The sequence below is a fragment of the Anopheles aquasalis genome, chromosome 3 (assembly GCF_943734665.1).
Source record: "Anopheles aquasalis chromosome 3, idAnoAquaMG_Q_19, whole genome shotgun sequence".
Classification (NCBI taxonomy): Eukaryota; Metazoa; Arthropoda; class Insecta; order Diptera; family Culicidae; genus Anopheles; species Anopheles aquasalis.
This window is the reverse complement of record NC_064878.1, coordinates 29059485-29079095: the sequence shown is the minus strand read 5'-3', so window position 1 is coordinate 29079095 and position 19611 is coordinate 29059485. Positions and strand designations below refer to the sequence as shown.

The 19611-nt window shown below is 47.7% G+C and overlaps 1 protein-coding gene across 2 annotated transcripts in view; it reads left to right on the top strand.

Annotated features, from left to right (window-relative positions):
• LOC126578545 (neurogenic protein mastermind) overlaps nt 1-19611 on the top strand; it is a 73121-nt gene that overhangs the window by 1487 nt on the left and 52023 nt on the right. The window lies entirely within an intron of this gene.

The window sequence follows — 19611 nt, the reverse complement described above, 5'->3', positions numbered from 1 at the left end:
CTAAATGGCGCGATGATGTAGAATCCAATTTTCGTTTTCAATTTTCACGTCTGATGAACTTCACAGACACAGCAGCGGAGGCAGCCAGCCACCTGCGAACTGGATGCGCTCGGTGCGCGCTCTAGTACTACTGGGCTGGTGGTGCCCTGTCTGCCACCTGTCTGTCCCAGTGGTGTGGTGCTGTTGGTGGTTATGTGCGATTATGTGTCCGGCATTCGATACGTGCGTACTAGTCCCGGGGCCGCCACCAAATTGCACCTGCTGTCTGCTGTTGGTAGCTGGATATATGGATGCTGGAGAGCCTATAGAGTATGAGATATTGTATGCTTAGCGAGCATGCTTCGGAGGGCAGTGATCTATTGGATTAGCCCTTTTGCATTATATCCGTCCTGTATCTGTGTCGCCAGAGATTATCTTTCCTGGAAAGATGCCATTTTACCGCTGGACAGATAAGTACTTCCGTCTCGTTCCCCGTTAAGGTGTCTGTTGAACGCAATCGAGTACACGTCCATTTGTTGTCGATGATGTGCTCTCGATGGCTTTATGGTTCTACAATCGGTGCCCATTTAGTCTTTGCTTGTTCATACTTTTGGATACTTTTAGCACTTCCGGCGCTGTACCGTTTTAATGTTCTAAATCGAGTTGTACACCTGGGAATCCAAAAATAGATGATTAAAGGCTACAAATCAGCCGACCAGTCGTGTTCATTCAACAAATAGTGTTTGAAACGGTCGTTCACCACGGGACGCGTGCCACCTAAGCCTTCGCAGCCTGAGCGTTTGACGTCAGCAGCAGTGCGACCGGTCGTTCGAGCCGTGGTTCGCGGGACGTACAATCTCAATTGAGTTAAATTTATCACTCCTCGGTAACTTCTCGGTACTTTCCTCCTGGACCTGGAGCGCACCCTCTCCGTGGTTGAATTCGTTTCGTCAGCGGAACTCGCGTGTGGCTCGCCCACTCATCTTTTAACCAGCGGAACGTGAACGTGAATGTCCTCTCTCTCCTGCCTAGACCGCGGTGCCTGTAGGCTACGGAACCGTGTCCCGTCCAGTACAAACAAGCGTGTCCTGATAGCACCTGTGCAGGAGCAGCACGGTGGCCACAGCCACGCGTTGTGCTGTGTACTACGCGTAGTGCGCTCGTTTATCAGCGTCAACATACAGCACACCGTCACCTACGCATTAATCGGCAATCGCGCAAAAAGCGCGGCCCATGGGCTCGGAAATAGAGTACCGCCGTGCGTCGCCTTTTTGCCTTCTGTTCTTTTAACCTTGCGAAATCAACCAAATAGCCCCCGGGGGGGTAGGGACAAACTTGGAACAACTTGGAGCTAATTTCAAATCGATCGAATCGCGATGGACCTTGGCAGTTCCGTCAGAAAATGTCAGATCGAGGAAGGTGAATTCGATGAATTGATACGGAACTCAGTTATACCCATGTTCTGGGACATTTTGTAGGCATGGCAGGCATGGTTGCGATTCGATATGACATTCTTGGTAAATCCATTTACAGATATAGTTCTGTACATCTGTAGTATAATCTTTATTTCCAAAAGTTTATCTTTGAAGATAAAAGAACTGCATCGACCTGTATGCATTCTGTAAAGACTGGTTAGTTCACCAGCGGTATTAAAATCTTCTTTGATCGTGGATTCCATTTCAGAAGTTGAAAAAAATGAAACATGTAGTCGGTTGACAAAAATAAAATGCCATGGTTCTGCTGCTGGGCCACGCAACGTAACATGGTTTCAGCCTCAAGCACGATGTAACAAATGTCAAAACCAGCTCAGCGGGAGAATACTAGCCAGGTAGCACACACTAATCACACCATAAAACCCATAGACCGTCACCGCAACCGCAGGTCAATTTCGCATACGATAATCGCTATCAAGCCTTAGCCGGCCGGCCAAAATCCTCCAGGGCCCTCTCCTCTGTGCCCGGTGTACTTGACGAATGATGGATTTATATCCCCAAAAACCTCTGAGGGGACGCTCTGTCCTCTAGGCATCAGCATTTTGCTGTTACATCCAAACACATTCCTGTGATCTCCACATGGTCCCATGGTCAGTGCGACCGCAGCAAAAAGCTCGCTAAACCGAACAACGCGACGGGAAAGCACAGAACGGAACGGAACGGAACGGAACGGTGCGGCTGCTGCAAGCCGCCCTGCCCACCGGGAATCGATGTCTCTATTTCGAGCATCGCAACTTGTTGTCACACACAGGCTCGCGCCGGATGGTTGGCTGACTGGTTAGCTGGTTCGCTTGTTGTAAACGTGCTGTGTGTCTGTGTTCGCAACAGCTGGCAGTGAACTCAGCAGGTGTCAGGCAGGCAACCGGTGACAGACCTTGGTCCTTCTTGTGTCGCGGTCCGCGCTAGCATATAGACGGTCGTTGTGTGCCGTCTTCCGTCGACTTCCCGTGACTTCCTTTATTTCTTCTGCATCCACCCCGGGGGCCCACCCGTTCACTGGCACTCTGGTATCGATTACACAACCATTTTTTTTCTTCTTCCCCCACCACCTTACTTTTCTCCGGTACCGGCAAACCGAACTTGTCCGCCTTGTCCGTGGAGGAAAGTTGCGTTACTTAAATGGTTAGTTGGTCACTTGTTTGATTACTTTGTTCCAGTCTTTCTAATGAAGAGCGTATTGATTACGTGTGCTGGCCAAGTTGGACTCATTGCGTTATCCACATACTGTTTTGGGGTGGGGAGGAGAACTCATTTTACTGCTTATCTAACAGTGCACCGGCTACAGCAGGTTTCTCATTTTTCAGTGCAAAAAGGGACAATTTATGTTCTGTTAAAATAGCCTTTATATTTCATAGAAGGATTCTCCAAGTTTCCTGAAGATTCGTCGCCAAATTCGACCTTTTCTTTTAATTTTCTACTAATTTATCGTGAGTTTGGCGGATCTCATACGGTTCAATTGTTCGATGCGTCGAGTCCTTCCTCCCTCCCAACTCCCCCCCCCCCCGTGAGTTGTGCCATTGACCTTTTCCGAGTACCGAGGGGGGAGGGAGGGGGGGGGGGGCTGGGGTGTTCGCTCACTTGGTCTACTCTTGGCTGGCAGGATGGAATGGTGCAGTTACCGCGCGTGGACCGCGGTGTCACCGTGTGATGCCAGCGCGGGCTGTGTGTGTCTGTGTTGAAGGTCTTTCGATGTCGATGTCACTGCAAAGGAAGTATTTCGGTGGGAAAGAGGGAGAATGGACTGGTGGACCCCCAGATGCAGTGCCTTTTGTTGAAGGTGACAGGTCACCTCGAGTATGACGTCGTCATCGTCGTCGTGGTCGTCGCTTACAGACAGACATGCAAGTGTAATCGGACTTGGCCACTATCTGGGCATATGGTTATGATGTTTATACAGCTCCACTAAACAGCTCCGGCTCATCGCACCGCGTGTTCTATTTGAGCGCTGGAAAATCGCTTTTGTATCGATTTCAGGCTGGACAAACTGTGTGTCCAGCAGTGCCACTAGTGTTTTTTTTCTCTTCTTTTTCTCTGATGGCTTAATGTAACATCACCTTCGCGTACCGCGATAAGTAGTGCAAATAGAAATAAACGATGGCGATGGTGCCCTGTGAATGAATGGTGGTGTTGCATGGTAGACGACACGTCACTTCGGGCACCACCGGATGTTAATAAACTGTTCATTGAAGAAAAGTCACGTGGTTTTTCTTTCGTGGTCGAAACCGCGTCAAACGCGCGCACACTCACGTTTGTGCGTTCAGTTTCGGTGAAGAAGGGATAAGCGAAAGGGCGGGGGCAGGAAGACATCACGCCGAAGAAGTGTTTGGGCTCGAGCAAAAAGTCGGGACTTGGTATTTTTTGCGTGTGGTGTGTGGACGGTTTCAGCTATGTGTCGCTGTACGGCGACGTACAGTAACAAAAACGTTAATCACGTTCACAGACCATTGCACCATGGGACCCGGGGTCTGCCGCGTTTGGTCAGGAAGAAGGGGCCACCGGTGGTTTGAGGCACGTTGACCGAGGAAGCGGGTCCACGGGGCACTGCTTAGCAGATACTGCTGAGGTAGCGAACCGCAAGTATTGTAACCGAACTGATATTAGCCCGCTGGCCAGCCCGTATGCAGAGCAAATGCGCGCGACGCACGTGGACACACCGCAGTTGGTTACATTACCATAACGATAGAGTGATGCAGATTTTCTAATGCTCTCGAAGATGGAGTGTTAATCAGTGCGATCAACTGGATGAAACATGTGACAAACGTGGCACCACCAGCAGCAGAGGAAACACTTCCTGACCTGGTATCGTTCGTGGTATCTTCAAAATCAGGCGCCCCATAATGACACCAAATCGCATGCAAACTGTTGTTTTTTGTGTGACTACATTTACACTTTAATGCTGCATAATGCTCATCAGCGAAGTTGTGCGTAGTTGGAAGAAAGGGTTCTCCTTCTGGACTACCTCGGCATAACGTATGCATTAAAAAAAAAGAGACAAAATTTGCCGATTTTTCATGGGCAAACCGTCAATCGCACTGCAGCAACTAATGCAGCATCAATAGTAGTTATCTATGACAAAATTTGAAAGCTCTTTCAGTCGAACACTAATCGTGATGGCGAAAAAAGCGAAGCAACTTCGTTCCAAGGTTTGCGCATTTCAAAAATGGTATCCCGACGGGACCAAAATGGTTATCTTGTGACACTTTTTGAGTGTCGGATATGGCCGTTTCAGTATCTAGAAGATCTTGGCACTATTTCTCAACAAAAATAGCATCACAAGAAGGCACGGCCGACGACTCTGACCGGTCAAAAACTCCAAAGGATGCTGATGGCCGAGACCGAGGAAAAAGTGGTTACATCGCTGCGTGTGATTGGCCGTGAGATCGGTGCAACGTCCCAAATAACTAAGAAGTATCTGGAGTACATAGCCATACATGCCAGAAAGCGAATATCCCGGCCTAATAATCTCAGAGCAGCAATTAATGTCATAGCGACAGCGGTTGACCACGATCGTCAAGTTAATTTTTTTGGCGCATCGCGACGTGGCGGTGGTGAATGAACGCGATACCTATCTCATTCTAGATGAAAAATTATTAAAAGGCACTTCATATTTTACTTCCCGCACGAAGAAAGTGAGCTCTAAAGTGAAATTCACTCACACACCAAGTTCCTCAAGAAGGCCCTGCATTGGCTAACAATCAGCTGCCCTTCTTTAACTCCGAACTGGTCGTGATCGGGAAAATTTATTATGCAAAGTGACTGTAGAAGGTTGCGTCAATCATCAAGGAACACTAATAGTACAAAGATCGGGGAGTCTGACCAGAAACGATACGCGACGATCGTTAGACGAGATGAAGCGGCTAAGTACCAATGTGATACCAAAGATTGCCCAGCTGCTGCCCCCAGCTGCTGCCCGTCGAAAATTTCGGGGCTAACTTTAAACGTAGGATCTATTTTAACAATTTGATTGGAAAAACGGAGGAGGAATTAAATGAAAAGACACAGAAATAGTTGAAAAACATGTGCACAAATATGTTTTTGTCTGCCATGTCGAAATTACCGCCTAACTTCCAGAATCCTACTCGGATTGGCGTAGAATTTTTTTGCTGATAAACTGATAAACTCCCTTTCCACATGTAATTTACAGAACTAAATTATCTGTCATAGTTTATTTTTTATTGCCATTCAAATTTTGTCTCTTTTTTTTAATGCATACGTTAATGGGACATCTTTTTGATTTTGGTCCATTTGGAACAGAAGATTGTAAAGTTAGCTGGCTGGATCTAGAGCGAGGCTCTTTCTGTCGCTCTCTCCCATTCTCTCGAAAGGTTAGTGAGGTGAGGAAGCAACGACAAACAAACGGGTTTGGTCTGTGGCCATGGAACTAAAGAGTGCTGACACATAACACATCGGTATAGGCGGCGCGCCCCCTAGGGTCATCCCATCAACGCACCAGCTGGCTGTTGACACATGCCGCAAATGACCAGCTTCAATCCGGGGGAAGAAGGTGTATGTGGTCCGAGGTATTAAGAAACTGGACGCCAATCTAAGATTAGGACACAGGCCCAGCACCAGGGAATGGTTTAGTGCGCCTGGACACCATCCGTTTGAAAATGGGTTCACCCTCGTTGGTTGGCGCATCATCATCATCATGGTGGTGCTCTACTTGTTGTTTGTGTTTGAGGCATGGTGCCAAGTTCAAAGGAAGCATGTAATTATGTGAACCGGAGATGGAGAGAGAGAGCGAGAGGGAGAGATTGTGGTGAACCTGCGTTCTGTTGGCGGTGATCCTGAACCCCTTTAGTATCCTCTAATGGTCAATAGTATTCGTCCTGCTGCTGTAGCTTAGAGTTCGGTTCGGGTTTTAATGAAAATCTATAAAGAACGCTAGAACTAGAGTTCCTTGCCTCTTCGACAGCATATTTGGTATCCGTTCTCAATCTCGCTTCTAGCTGCTGCTGATAAGCAGTTGGCAATTCAACAGCGCGACCCTACATGTCACTAGCACACCACATTCGTGCTGCTGAAATGAAATCACCACCAGCGCCCGGTGGCGTCCTCGAACTGGTGCTGCAGCCATTGTTGCTTCGTACTCCGTGCTAGTAGACGACCAGCACACACCGTGTGGGGACTGGGGATTGCTTCTGTGTGTTACCCCATAATGCGACCTTCGCCGTCCATGCCCCAGTAGCGATGGTGGACTTGGACGGACGGACGAACGGACGGTGCTGCTTGCTTGCTTGCTTGCTTGCTTATCGATTTTTCTGTTGTCTCTCTCCCCACACATCGAGAATGAGCCTTTTTGAGCGGGAAATTTTTTGGCTAAGCGGTCAAAGAAGAAGAAGAAGAAGCAGAAGAACCGAGTTGAGGAAGAAGTTTACAAATGAGCTTCCCGTGAATCCTTGCCTAGTGCTTGGGTTCCTAGCGATCTCTCCCTCGCTCTCTCTCTCTCTCTAGTAGCTGAGTGGCGCAGAGTGGACAAGGACAGAGACACCATTCGCCCAGTCCCTTCTGGTCAGAGAGAGAGAGAGAGAGAGAGAGAGAGAGAGCGCGATGGGGGGGATTTGGATGCCGTTTCGGGAATGATGATGGTGTAAAAAGGCCTTTGGAGTCTTCGGCGTCGTCCTGTCAGCGTGCTATGTTTGCCCTTGCTTGCGCCTCTAAATTGACGTTTGTTTTTTAAGGCCAGCAGCAGGCCAGCTAGTCCTTACCTCAATCGTTTGATGGTGGTGGTAGTGGCTGATGGTCAAACCACCACCGGTGGGCGAGAGGACTCTATTATGCTTCTGTTCCACACCGGGTGGGGCCAGTGGTGAGTCGAAGAAAATTGGCGCTAGACCACTCGAACCGGTGGCATGTGGCATACGGACACAACCCGGTGCCCGGAGCTCTCGGAGCCAGCATGATGAAATAGGTTAGCTGCTATTTCAATCGATTAGACAAGCAACTGCAACGTTATCTGTTAAACCGTAATTTTCAGGAGGGGGTAAGGTGTGTTTGGAAGCTTCAAAGTTTCGGAGGATTCTGGTACTGTCGTGAGGTGAGATCGTAAAGTAGTATATTTTATTCATTCAGCAGGCAGTATGAAGCAGCTTTTGTTTTTACCTTTGACCAGTCGCCGCACACATTTATGGTATTGGTAGCTGATGCGAGAAGGAATGTTTGAGTTCTATTAAGGCATATCCATTAATGGCAATTGAATTCATCCGTCTCCTTCAAACGAAGTCTTCGTTTAGGAAATTATTAAAGTTTTCAAAGCTTCATCTACCCTGGTTAGCTTTGCGTAATCCTTAGGCTAGTGAATTTGGCTATCATTCCATCGAACATGACTTAACACATTGATCCACCTGGATGTCTGCCCGACACTTGACAGTTATATCGCACACAAATAGACCACTTTATCCACCACCTCGGTGGCCTTATTTTGCGATGAAGTTGCGTGCGTTTGATGGCTCGATCTATAGCCACCAGCACCAGCAGTTTGGATTGGTTTGTTTGATCGACTTTTGTTTCCTTTTCTTGCGCGATGGTCGCGGTGCACACATACAAACGCCGTAATCGACGGTGCTTGCTTCACAAGCAAACTAAACAGTACCTGCCAATGGCGCGAAACACTCCACATCTTCACCGTCAAATGTGCGAAAAGTGTTATAGTTCCTTATGAGGATGTGAAATCAATAGACCCACGCAATGAGAAGGTTGGCTTTTTGAGGGGCGCATCACAATATTGTATCTGTTACACAACGCACGCGCTTTCCTGATTTTATTATCTCATCTCTCGGGGATGTTATTGATGAAACAAAATGAAAATGTTTCCATTTCGGGGTGCGCAAAAATGGATTGATTTTGACTACAGGAAGGAAGAGGTCCGCTTGCAGTCACACTCGGACTGTGGTTCGACTGTAAAACAACGTCGAACACGGCCATCAAAGGCACACTGTGGCTTGTGCTACATTCTTTGCTTACGAATGTTATGAATACTTTGCACCGCGGTTCCTTACCCTGCGGGGCTGCAGGGTGAAAATGTGCATCACGGTTTCGGTCGCCATGGCTGGCGTCTCGCCTTGACGTCGTCCATTCAGAACTCGGCACAGGGAGCGTTACCATGAAACTTCATCGTCCTGCCAGTAGTGCTCCGCCTATGAAAGTGCGCTTCGTGACATCTGGAGCTAGGAGAAGAGCGAAGAAGAGGTTTCGCTACTGAAGGAAGATGGTGTGGTCTGACCCCTTTCATTGATTGGTTTTTTTTTATGTTTCACCGAGCATCCTTTTCAGCTTTTATGGCTCGTGGTGGCTCTAGCGCGGCCTGATTGGATGTAGAGAGAGAGAGCGCTGGTTGATGTCGTTGCTGGAAAATGAGATCCCGTAGGTACTGTCGGGTTTTCTTCAAGGCCGGTTACACTATTGTAATTGCCGTTTGACGTTGTTTTGTTGGCCGGGTGGTTGCTATTGTTGTTGGTATGGACCGTGGTCTCCGGTGACTGGTAAAGGTGTGTGTTTTATGTGTACCATTCGTCAGTCATGCATGAGAGCAAGGGGGACAGAAAGAGAGAAAGAGAGAGAGAGGGTGAGAGTGGTCCATTTTCCGCTTTACCGCTACCGGGCGGGGGCCAGTTTGATGATGATTAAAATGAAACCTGCATGCATGTGCGCGCATTCAAGGGTGCAATTGTGTGGTGCCGAGGGTTTTTTGGTCTGGCCAGGGTGGACCGGTGCTGCATGCGTGTATCACCGACCGCGACGCGTCGGTAGGGATCCGAGGTCTTCAAAGGCAGGATACCCTCTCTCGTACCCATTGATGCGGGTAGTGGACATTAAATAGAGCGAGGGATCGGTGAGATTCACCCAAAACAAAAAAAAAAGAAAGTGACAAATTCAAATGAACCAAACACACATACTCACTATACACTCGTTGGTAGTTGTGTTTAGGATGATGCGAGGAGATGATGGTACACAACAGCCTCTTGCAGGAGAAGGCGACAGAGGATCGTGATGGCTCTCTGGTCCGAGGCCCGACTCTGTCCTAGTTTACCCTCAACGGAGCGATATCGAAATATGGACCTGTAGCACGCACGCGAACCGGAAAAGAGCGTCTTGAGCACGTTTCCGCTGAGCTGCCATGCGTCGACAGTTAGCAACATCACTCGCCAGCACAACACAACTCCCCCTTTCTCTCTTTCATCGCTCGTCACTTCAACTCGCCCTTTTTTTTCGGGAGGGGAGCCTAATGAAAATAAATTGTTGCGCATTTGAAGTGAAATTTTCGGCATCAGAAGCCACCACTAGCAGACCGGGTTCAAGATGGCGGATGGATGGCCGGAATCTCCCTCCCCCAACCCCATGGGAAATGTACTACCACTTCCCTTTCTTCTTCGTTGTACAGTGTGGAGAGTAGTTTTCTCCCCACTTTTTTTTTCTTGCTTTATCGATCCATCAACCACTATGCATGGTGTTTAACTTGGAATTCTATTACAGTGAAGTGTTAAAACAGAAGGTAGGGACAAGTACTGGACTTTTATTTCATTTAGTCATGGCAATTAATCGAACTTTTTTTATTCCTTATTTTTGTGTTTAGTTTGATTTTGTTTGATGGACTATGGGTAGCATTCTGCTTAGCTACATAAGTTTAGCAGCTTGTTCATGATGTTCGAAATGTTCAATTTTCATTTCTGTTTTTTTTTCTCTTGTGAGCGACAGTTTAACTTACATGTTAAAACCAAATTGTTTGGCCATCACTCTCTATCTTAAAGATTTTTGTTTAAAATTTGAAATACTTTTGTAAGACAAAAAATGCGAGATAATTTCTTCAAATGAATTTGCTGTTACTTTTATATATTGTTTATCATTTTCAGAAGGTACTCATCCGCAATCCTCTTCCAAATCCGTTAGCTACTGAACTAAAAGCTTGTTAAAATGACGATAGCTCATCTTTAGCCTGTTCACTTTCGTCTTTTATCGGAGATTTGTCGTTTAAATCTTCTTAATTTTATGTAAATAATGATCATTTATGGAACAACATACTTATACCTATACCTATACTGGATGTACTGGATTGAAATGGATAAAAAAAGATACAATAAGATACAAAAGAGATACAATTCCCATGGTATTAGAACAAATGAACTCTAAATAACAATAACAATATTGGATTCTTTTCTCGGAAATGTAATAATTGAACTTTTATCTAATAACGTCATAAGGTAATCGATTGAAAAGCCCTCAAGGATTCGGATTTGGTGAAGTTTTTCGAAACTGTTACTCTTTATTTCCTTAAATGAATCTTTTGATCAAAAAGATTTACGATGCTTACTAATAAACATTGTCGTAACACTAAAGGGAGCTCTTGGGCTCTTCTTTACCTTATTCTAAAGGTATCTTTCACTCGTTGCATAGTACCACAAATTAATGTTAAAATATGTGTAAGCACCAACTGCTTTATGGTCCTTGGCAGAAGGTCCTTTGTGGAAATTATTCCTTACCATCCTTCCAAGAAGAAAAAGTAATACACAGAGTTCAAAGCATTATTTCTCTTCCGTACTCTGTCCATTGTTCTTTCGATTACTTCTTCTACTACGGTGTTGTTTTGAGGCAGGTCAGAAGACCACAAACACCCCGAGCCTCACAACCGATCAATGTAAACAGACAAAAAAAAAACAATTTCATCGCTCCAAGCCCTCATTGCCATGAACCCCTTCTTGCAATACGCGTCCATCGTCCGGTGCAAATGGTGTTTTCGCGACGCAACTCGACTCTCGAGGTTGAGGAAGTGGAACCACCACCCTGGCGTTGTGCCCCACCGGCGTGTCATGGCGTCTCGCTTTACGCCGCAACTCGTCGACTCTGACGACATCATCGGGCGACGAGAATGCGCAAGGGAATGTGCCGTTGTCGCGCACCGTAGGAGCGTTTGTTCCGCGTGTGTCTCGTGGCGCAATCCGCTTCGTGGGCACTCCACCAAACCACGCATGCGGCGGTGGCGTTCGTTTCAAGCCCGATCCATTGTGCGATCGGTGGCCGGCACCGATTTGCTTACCGATTCCGTGGCCGCCCGAGAGAACCCGCGCCCAAGCCAACGGAAATTATAAACCACACAAAGCCCGCTTCATCTTGGGGTTTTGGGGGGGGGGGGGCGAGCCAGCGTTTGCTGGTGGTGTGCCCGCGGGGTGGTAATGAGTTGTAGCGTGTGAGCGACAGAGTACCGAGTAGTAGTAGTAGTAGTGGTAGTAGTAGTTGGCTTTTAAAGTTGGGCGCATTACTTACAAACCAGCCTGGATTGCAAGTGGATGCGGATTTATTATGATGAAATGTTGTGTAGTTTGGAAGCTGGTCATAGGCGCAGTCACTTTCGGTTTTCGGCTTTCGGTTGTGGTTTCGGCACTCGCACGGCGAACGGTCCTAATCGCTGAAGCAATTTCCACATCGACCACGACGATGATTTAGAAGGCTCTGGTGCTCTGTTGAACCAAAGGCAAACGTTGCGTTCACCTTGACGATGGCCACGATCACTAGTGTGCCGCGCGGATCTTTCTTTTCAATTTTCAAAACTCTCAAAACGAAACGAAAGTGCTTCATTCAAATTTGGCCACCCTTTTCCGCCGCAAGTGCCGCCGGTGGATTGTGCAACCCTTCTGTGTGCACCGGAGACACCCTCCCCCTGGACTAGTTGGTGGATGCTTTCGTTCGGTCGCTCGCTCGCCCTCGCCATGCTTTCACCTCGATTTGTTTCGTGTCGGTGGCGGTAGCGGATGTTGTTTTTCCAACCAATTATCAGCATCGTGCACCCCCAAAGAGAGACACAGAGAAAGACGGTTGTTCGCCTGATAGTCTCGCAAAGTTAGTGTGATCGTAGGAGTTCATCGTTTCTGGCCGCGGACTGGGACTGGGAAGTCTAGCGTAATCAGACGTCTTGGAGAAGATACTAAAAGTTCGGATTCGAAGTTTCGGCTTTTTTAGGTACCCGGACCTACCGTTCGTCCGTGGCCATGGAGTTATGGTTCGGTTTCTGGCGATTGATCTTCACCAAAAACTGTATCCAAATAGTGATTTGGCCACCAATATGTGGGGGGCATTTAAACAGTTTTCAAGCTTCCATTCCTCTCCCTTTTTCTCTCCGATTCCGTCTCGCTCTCGGAATCACTTGAACCAAAGCTTGACCAAACCGAATACGCCTCTGAGCGAAAGCTTGCGCCAAAGTCCAACATCTTCCCCGTCTACCCAGCAGGCGGAGTTGTTGCGCGACACCTTAGTTACCATATATAAGGATGCCCTTAGTATCGAACAGAGCACCCCTTAATAGGGAAACCGCTTGTGTTCGTTACTAAGGTATCTCATTTTTTGATGAATCGGATGAACCGGATGTGCGTGTATTGGTGAAATGCGGGTCGCAGTGGTGTGCGTGTGATCGTACAGTGCCCCCCTAGGTTCACCCCACCCCCCTCCCTACCCTACCCTTCCCTCCTCCCTCCCTACCCTACCCTCAACCCCCTGCATCTTTCGGATGTGCGCATAAAATGTTCTCACAATTCGCAATTTCATTTCTCATAATATTTATTCACTCTTTTTTAAAACTCAATCACATAACACTAGCACCAAACATACCTCATCCTTACAATGCTTCCTTCCTTCGTTGGCCGTATAAGGACCGAAAAGTACGTTCCCATAGACGGGCCGTTCGCATGGACGGCACACATTCACACATACCGCTTACTCACGGCTCGCAGCTCTCGGAGGGCTAGAAAAACACAAAAAGAAGATTTTTTCACTTTCAAAACACTTGTAATACCTTTATAATCATTTAGAAACACTTTTTACTCACCGTAAAACGTTTTCACAGCGTTTTCCGATCTCCTGGCGATGCATGTACCGGAACATTCTGGAAAGAGGCAATGGTACGGCATCGGACTTGATCGTCCAAATATCAGTTTAATTACTCACCAGATCACGACGAATCGTTTGGGCTCTGCTGCTGTATCTGATAAATGATCTGTAAAGAATGGAAAACCAACAAAATGTGTTAAAATTATGCATATTTTTGGCAAACTTACCAGCAGCGCGATCATCAGCATCCGACCAGCTTTCCAACCTAACAAACACGTTTGACAGATCCTTCTCCGTCCTTCTCTCTCGCTTCTTTCGTATGGGGTTATCATGAAAGTTCTGTTGATCCTCATCTCAGTACAAAATGTTCAACATTGCTTTGAAAATTGTTGTAACCTGAACGTAATGCATTGTTATAAATTGATTTGATTTTAAAAATGTTTTTAAACATGTTTTAAGCGGTGTTTTAGGTATTTTCACTGAAAAACTTGACGCACATTTTCAGCTTTCGGAAAGACTCTTCGACCAATCTTATGATTTTCGGATCTGAGAGAGAGGTCTATCTCCGTCCTTTTCTCTCCTGTTCTTTTGCGTAGGGTTGATTTGAAAGTTCCCTAAATCACCATTTCACTCCAAAATGCACATTTTTTTCACAAAAAAGTGTTTTAACCTGAATGAAATGCAGTGTGATGCTTTGTTTATTCATTAATACTAATTTTAAAAATATTTTGAGGGGCGTTTCAAGTGTTTTTCACCGAAAAACATGCTGTTCGTTTTCTCTTAGGAGAAAAGCCCAGAGAGCTGCCTGGGTCACTTTTCGTCAAAGCTCAAACTCGATCGCATACAGATGTAATCGCGTTGAGCACCGCGTATCTTTACACGGATGATCCTCGCAGGATCATTCGAAGAGCGAGAAGGGAAAAAAATCTGCCTAAAGCCAGCGGAGGATAGCAACATGGATGACTCGGGGGTGGCACGAAGAGCGAGAAAGGAATAAAAAAATCCGTCTGAAGCAAAAAGAGGATAGCACCACGGGTGAACCGAGAGGGGCACGGAGAGTGAGAAAGCAGAGAAAAATTAGCTTCAACCAAACAAGGACAGCGCGAAGGATGTTGCATGGTGCTCACAATTTCACCCCCCGGGAGGGGAAGTCGTCCGCGGGGTATATCTCGGTGCCGGAATGTTGATCATACACCATCAAGCTGCGCTGCTGTGTTCCTGGTAGAGTGCTGGTGAGCCTCAGCTTCGAACAGTGCAAACAATGAATTAAACGACATGAAATGATCGACAATGGTGTTCCACTGCAATGCAATGCGCTCTTCTTCGCTCCTCCAGTTCCAGTGAGTGAATGACAGCGAGAGGCCCCCGGCTAGAACTCTCATTTTGCGATTACTAAACCTCTAAAAACCCCTGGAGCTGGTGCTTTACACTACGAAAGCTTAACTCGTACCAGGCGAACAGAATTGAGCACGTGAGCACGTGATTCGGCGTTGCGACGATGGGCAACGACCGAACTCTTTTCCTCGCCGTCGGTGCGACGCTTCAGCGGAAGCTTTGGCGTACGAAGCACGCGTTAGAATGCCACTTTATCATTGCTGGGGATAGCCACACTGCTGCTGTATGTGTGTGTTCGTGTGTGTTGTTACTGGGGAGCCTTGAGTGCTCCCAGAGTTCAGTGCCTTCGGAACTTTTACGGAATTTGAGCGGCAGAATAAGTGCAGCTTTCAAAAAGGAAGCTGCGAAGCCAGGCAGTCATGGAGTAGTGTGCAGAATAGTGCACACCCTGAAGCGAGCGTTGATCCTGCTCGCCTGCCCCACCAACAAAAAAGCTCTGTTGTGGCTGCCGAAAAGCAGAGATTTTCAGGACTTTCGGTTGGAGAAGGCCTCTTACCCAGGCCACCCTCTCGGGGGGGGGGGGGGGGGGGGGGGGGGGGGTCTAATGTGCAGCGCATCGTTTACTTGGCAGCAGCAAATGGGGTGACCGCGAGTGTGTTTAATCCCTCCTCGTAGATGACTTTAAATGTGGACGTGGATGCACTGAGCAGGTTAGATGAGTGTACCCTGAAGGCTGTTAAACAACTGTCCTCGTCGCGCGGTGGTGTCGAATGACCAGAGCGTGTGGTCGGGCTAAGAATTTAATTGCCTTTTCGGACACGGCCCCGGGGCCGGATAGAAGAAACAAAAAAAAAACGCCGGCTGACAAAACATCAAAGCTTTAAATGCCGCAGTTAGTTGCTGCATGATTTAAAGCAGCAGAACGGTTGGAAGGAACTTGCATTTCATGCCTATGCTATAGTGCGCGTGTTGTGCACTCTGCACCATCACTGGGCCATGCCAGGAAGTGCCTCTCGTACCTCTCGTAGACGTATTTACGTTTTGATTAAAATGACAAATAAGGTTTTTGGGCAGCCTAGCCTTGCATTATGGGCTTGTCAAATTAGGTCGTAAAAGAGAGACCTTCGGATGATTCCTTTGGCACAAACTGACCAAATGGAACACAGTGCAGTGTGCAGTCATTTACAAATCATCCCGCATATTGCTTGCAAACCGCAGATATAACGGAATAGCTGTAGCTACCAACCGGCCAGAGGTTATTTCTTCTATGATTTTGCCGCGGAATTGCAAAGGTGGTGGCGGTGGTCTGGAGTGGAGCCGCCAAGCCATGAAAATGGAGAAGAGAAACAAAACGAACTTGCAACTTGCTTTGAGCCTAAGCAGAAGAAGCGCTTAGAGAGCCCAAAGCGCAACAGGAGGAACACAACGGAAAACAGTTAAATCGCCAATGTGGCCATCACAACGCGCGTCGCGCTCAAACCGTGGTTTATAGATGAATAGAGGAGGAAGAGGAGCCCCTCATCGCCGAATGGAAACCGTGGGGCAATCGCCTTTGTTGACTGGTACGACAACTGTTAGCGGAACCACTGGGACAGAAGACAGACGGATGAATACGAGAATAGCATCTTCCCTCTAGTGTCTTCCCGCTTGATCCGACGATCGGTACTCCACTGCAGTACTTCCGTGAACCTCAGAGCCCATCCTCTACTTCTACTCAGCAGCGTTTACACTTGCTTATCGGTTTCTCGTCGGTCACACACGTTTATTCGACTGCACACTGGGGTCAGCAGTACACTAAACGGCTGCGGTTACCACGCGGAACACACTAAGCTCAGCTGTGCTGTGAGCCTGATTGCCCTTTCGCCATACAAACCATGAGGCCAAAAGGAGCAAAAGCGAAGCAGAGGAACAGACAGTCGTAACACAAGTGTGCCGCCGAGAAGAGATGGTTCACCGTATGACAAATAGCGCGCCCACCACCAAATACCAACAACGTTGGTGCCGCTGCTGTAGTGGTTTGCGTGCGTGATGTAAATGTAAATGGACATTATAACTCGGCAAAAAACCGGCAGCTGTCTAGCGGGTTGGGGTGTTACGAGCTAGATAAACAAGGAAATGGCGCACACACAAAAAAAAGATGATCAATTACTACAATTAGACACGCGGACAGAAGCGAAAGGAGAGGAAATGTAGATGATTGTAAAATGAGCAGTATACTCACAGAAAGAGAGAACTGGTCGATAGAGGGGATAGCTCAACATAGAAATAAAATGACAGACATGTGAAGGTGTGCTGTGGAGCGGCGGCACCCTCTACTTTGTCACCAACGGAAAATGACCGACGACGACGAACCGTGCATTTCGTTTGTTTCACTTTCGTGACATGTCTTGTCACTTTTATGACATCCGTTTTTGGCCACACCTCGCACACCGCCGTTTCGATCGGCTCCGTGCGGTTCATTGACACGAAGGCCGCACAGTTTTTGGCACAAGATGGCCGCGTTTTAAGTGTAGTAAACTCGCGTTTAAAAGTTGCTGTTTTGTAAAACTTCCTAAACTGACCCGATTAGATTCGATTTCGAAGCTCCTCATTGCTATCGGCGTGTAACGATCGATGCCGGCCGATCGGTCCCGTAATTTTCCGTTCCAAAGACCAAGCGAAAAAGGGGCTCGTCGTCGGGCCCGTGGTGATGGTAGCAACCTAACCTCCCCAATACCGTTACTATTTGAACGATGGAAAGCAAGTGCACGCCGCCACGCCACGCCACGGAGACGAGCGAAACGTATGATTACATGCTACCGCCCTTTTTCTCAACCTCGGGGGCCGGCAGCCAGTCGACGCTGGGCCCCAGACCCGCGACTAGCTACACACCGCCCCCCCTATTCCGTCCACCGTCGAATGATGAGACGAAGAAGAAGCCATAAGCCCGTGCGCGTTTTGTGTAATTCTTTTCCTCCTGCTAGTTTCCGTACAGCCAGCCGAAGCATCCAAATCAATGGCAGCAGCAGTAGCAGCAACAGCGCCATGGATCTAGGCGAGGAACGCGTTCCTCGTGCCAGGCCACTGTGCTATGTGACCAACAGCCACAGACCCCAACAGCAGCAGCTCAGCGAATTCTTCCCGTTTTGCTGGAAGCTTGTTGCTGTGGCCGCATTTCACCCTGGCACCAACGGTCGCTGGAGGGGTCGCTTGACCTGTACCGGGGGTGGTGGTGGTGGTGGTGGGTTCTGTAACGAATTCCGCGGCCAACCCGCGGTCCGCGATCGGTCGGAGAAATGTTTGACCCGATAATCAGAGTCCAGGCAGCTTCACGATCTGGCACACAACACAGGGTATTCGCTGTTTGGCAGCACGCACACGCGAGGGAATGTGCTGCTGCAGGAAGTGAATCTTCTCGATAGAAGCTCGGATTTGATTCCTTATCAACCGCTTTTTGGCGTGTAACATTGAGCATACCTCTACAACATACCGCTGCAGCGAGACATACCTAATGCTATTGTAAAACATAAGACATACAAGCTCTGCTACAATTTATAGCATTGCAACAGCCTTCCTCGAATCTCACCGACATTTTCCTACATTTTAACTACCCCTGGACGGGCCTGGACGGGCCTAAACGGGGGGCCTGGTCTGGGAGTAGATGCTGGAAAATCGAAATGATGGTGTGTTACATTTGTATGACATAACTCCCTGCGATTTCGCCTTCCGCGTGTCTTCCGCACTGTCACTGTGCTTTGGACGGTCGGTCTCCTAATGCAGTCATTAAGTTGCTGCGAAATAATCTGCTCGCGCGGAACAACATACAGCCCGGGATTGCTCTTTTCAATCGTATTGTCATTACCGCGAGCAGTGCTTTCACATCTGTTACTGTGCTAATGTGTAGGAGCTTTTCTGCCTCGTAAGGGTCCCGTTTTATAGGTTCTTGCGTGTGTTTCTTTTTGCTTCCTTCTTTCTGATACCCGCTCAGTTGACTGTACAGTGTTGCTCCGTAAACACATATTGCCACGAACGTGGGACATTAAAATTGCAATTGCTTGTATCGTGTACATTTTTTTAGATTTCCCGTGATTTGGTCATGCTCTTATGGTTCATGAAGGTTTGTATCGCATAGCTGGTTTGCATTAGAATGAAATGGACCCCGGATTGTTGAACAAGATTGTGAAAAGCCTTAAAATCGATGTTCAAAATGTATTTCTTGGCCTAAGACCATTAAGCTAAAGTTGTGCCACTGAGGAATCTTTACATTTTCCCATTCTACAGCATTCTAGCATTGTTCCTATAGTGTTGCTGTTGCTTGTATTTTTTGTGAGAGGAAAGGACGAAACAGGAAGATATTGTGGACTACATCTTCTACTGTGTTAGTACCCTAGATAAGGGTATCTATGCATTCTATGGAGCTGCAGTCTAGTCCAGGAAATTCTAATAAAATAATAAAGATAATCGCTTTCACTGATAGATCAAAGCTATGCTTGAGAATGACCGTAACTAAAACGGTCAACTGATTTGAAGCTTCACTCTCGCTGGTAGGCTATTTGTACCACGTAATGAGTGGACATAAGGGCACAATAATCCAGGGTTTTTTTTTGTCAGTAATTCCTTCTGGACGCCCTGTGACAATTAAAAAAAAAGCTTGTTTACAAACCCGACAAAAGCTTAATCTTTCAGGCAACAGGGGCACACCGAATTTCGAGCCTCGCAGCGTACCCGCAACGCTCGGTGCGCGCCGCGGTAAGGGGAGCAGCTTTCAAGGGTGAAAGGGGAACAGAGTGCCACGACTTCCGTTCCGGGACATCCACCCACCTTTCCATCCTGTGTGTCCCTCTCTCTCTCTTTCTGTTTCTCTCTTTTTATCTCTCTCTTTGCGAGGAGCTTTGCGTATTGGGGTCGACGTCGTCGTCGTGGTTGACGTGACTCTTTCGATGTACGAGCCCGTGTCGTATCTACCGGGCCCGCAAAGCGTGGTTCTCTCTCTCGCTGGCCACCGTGGCCA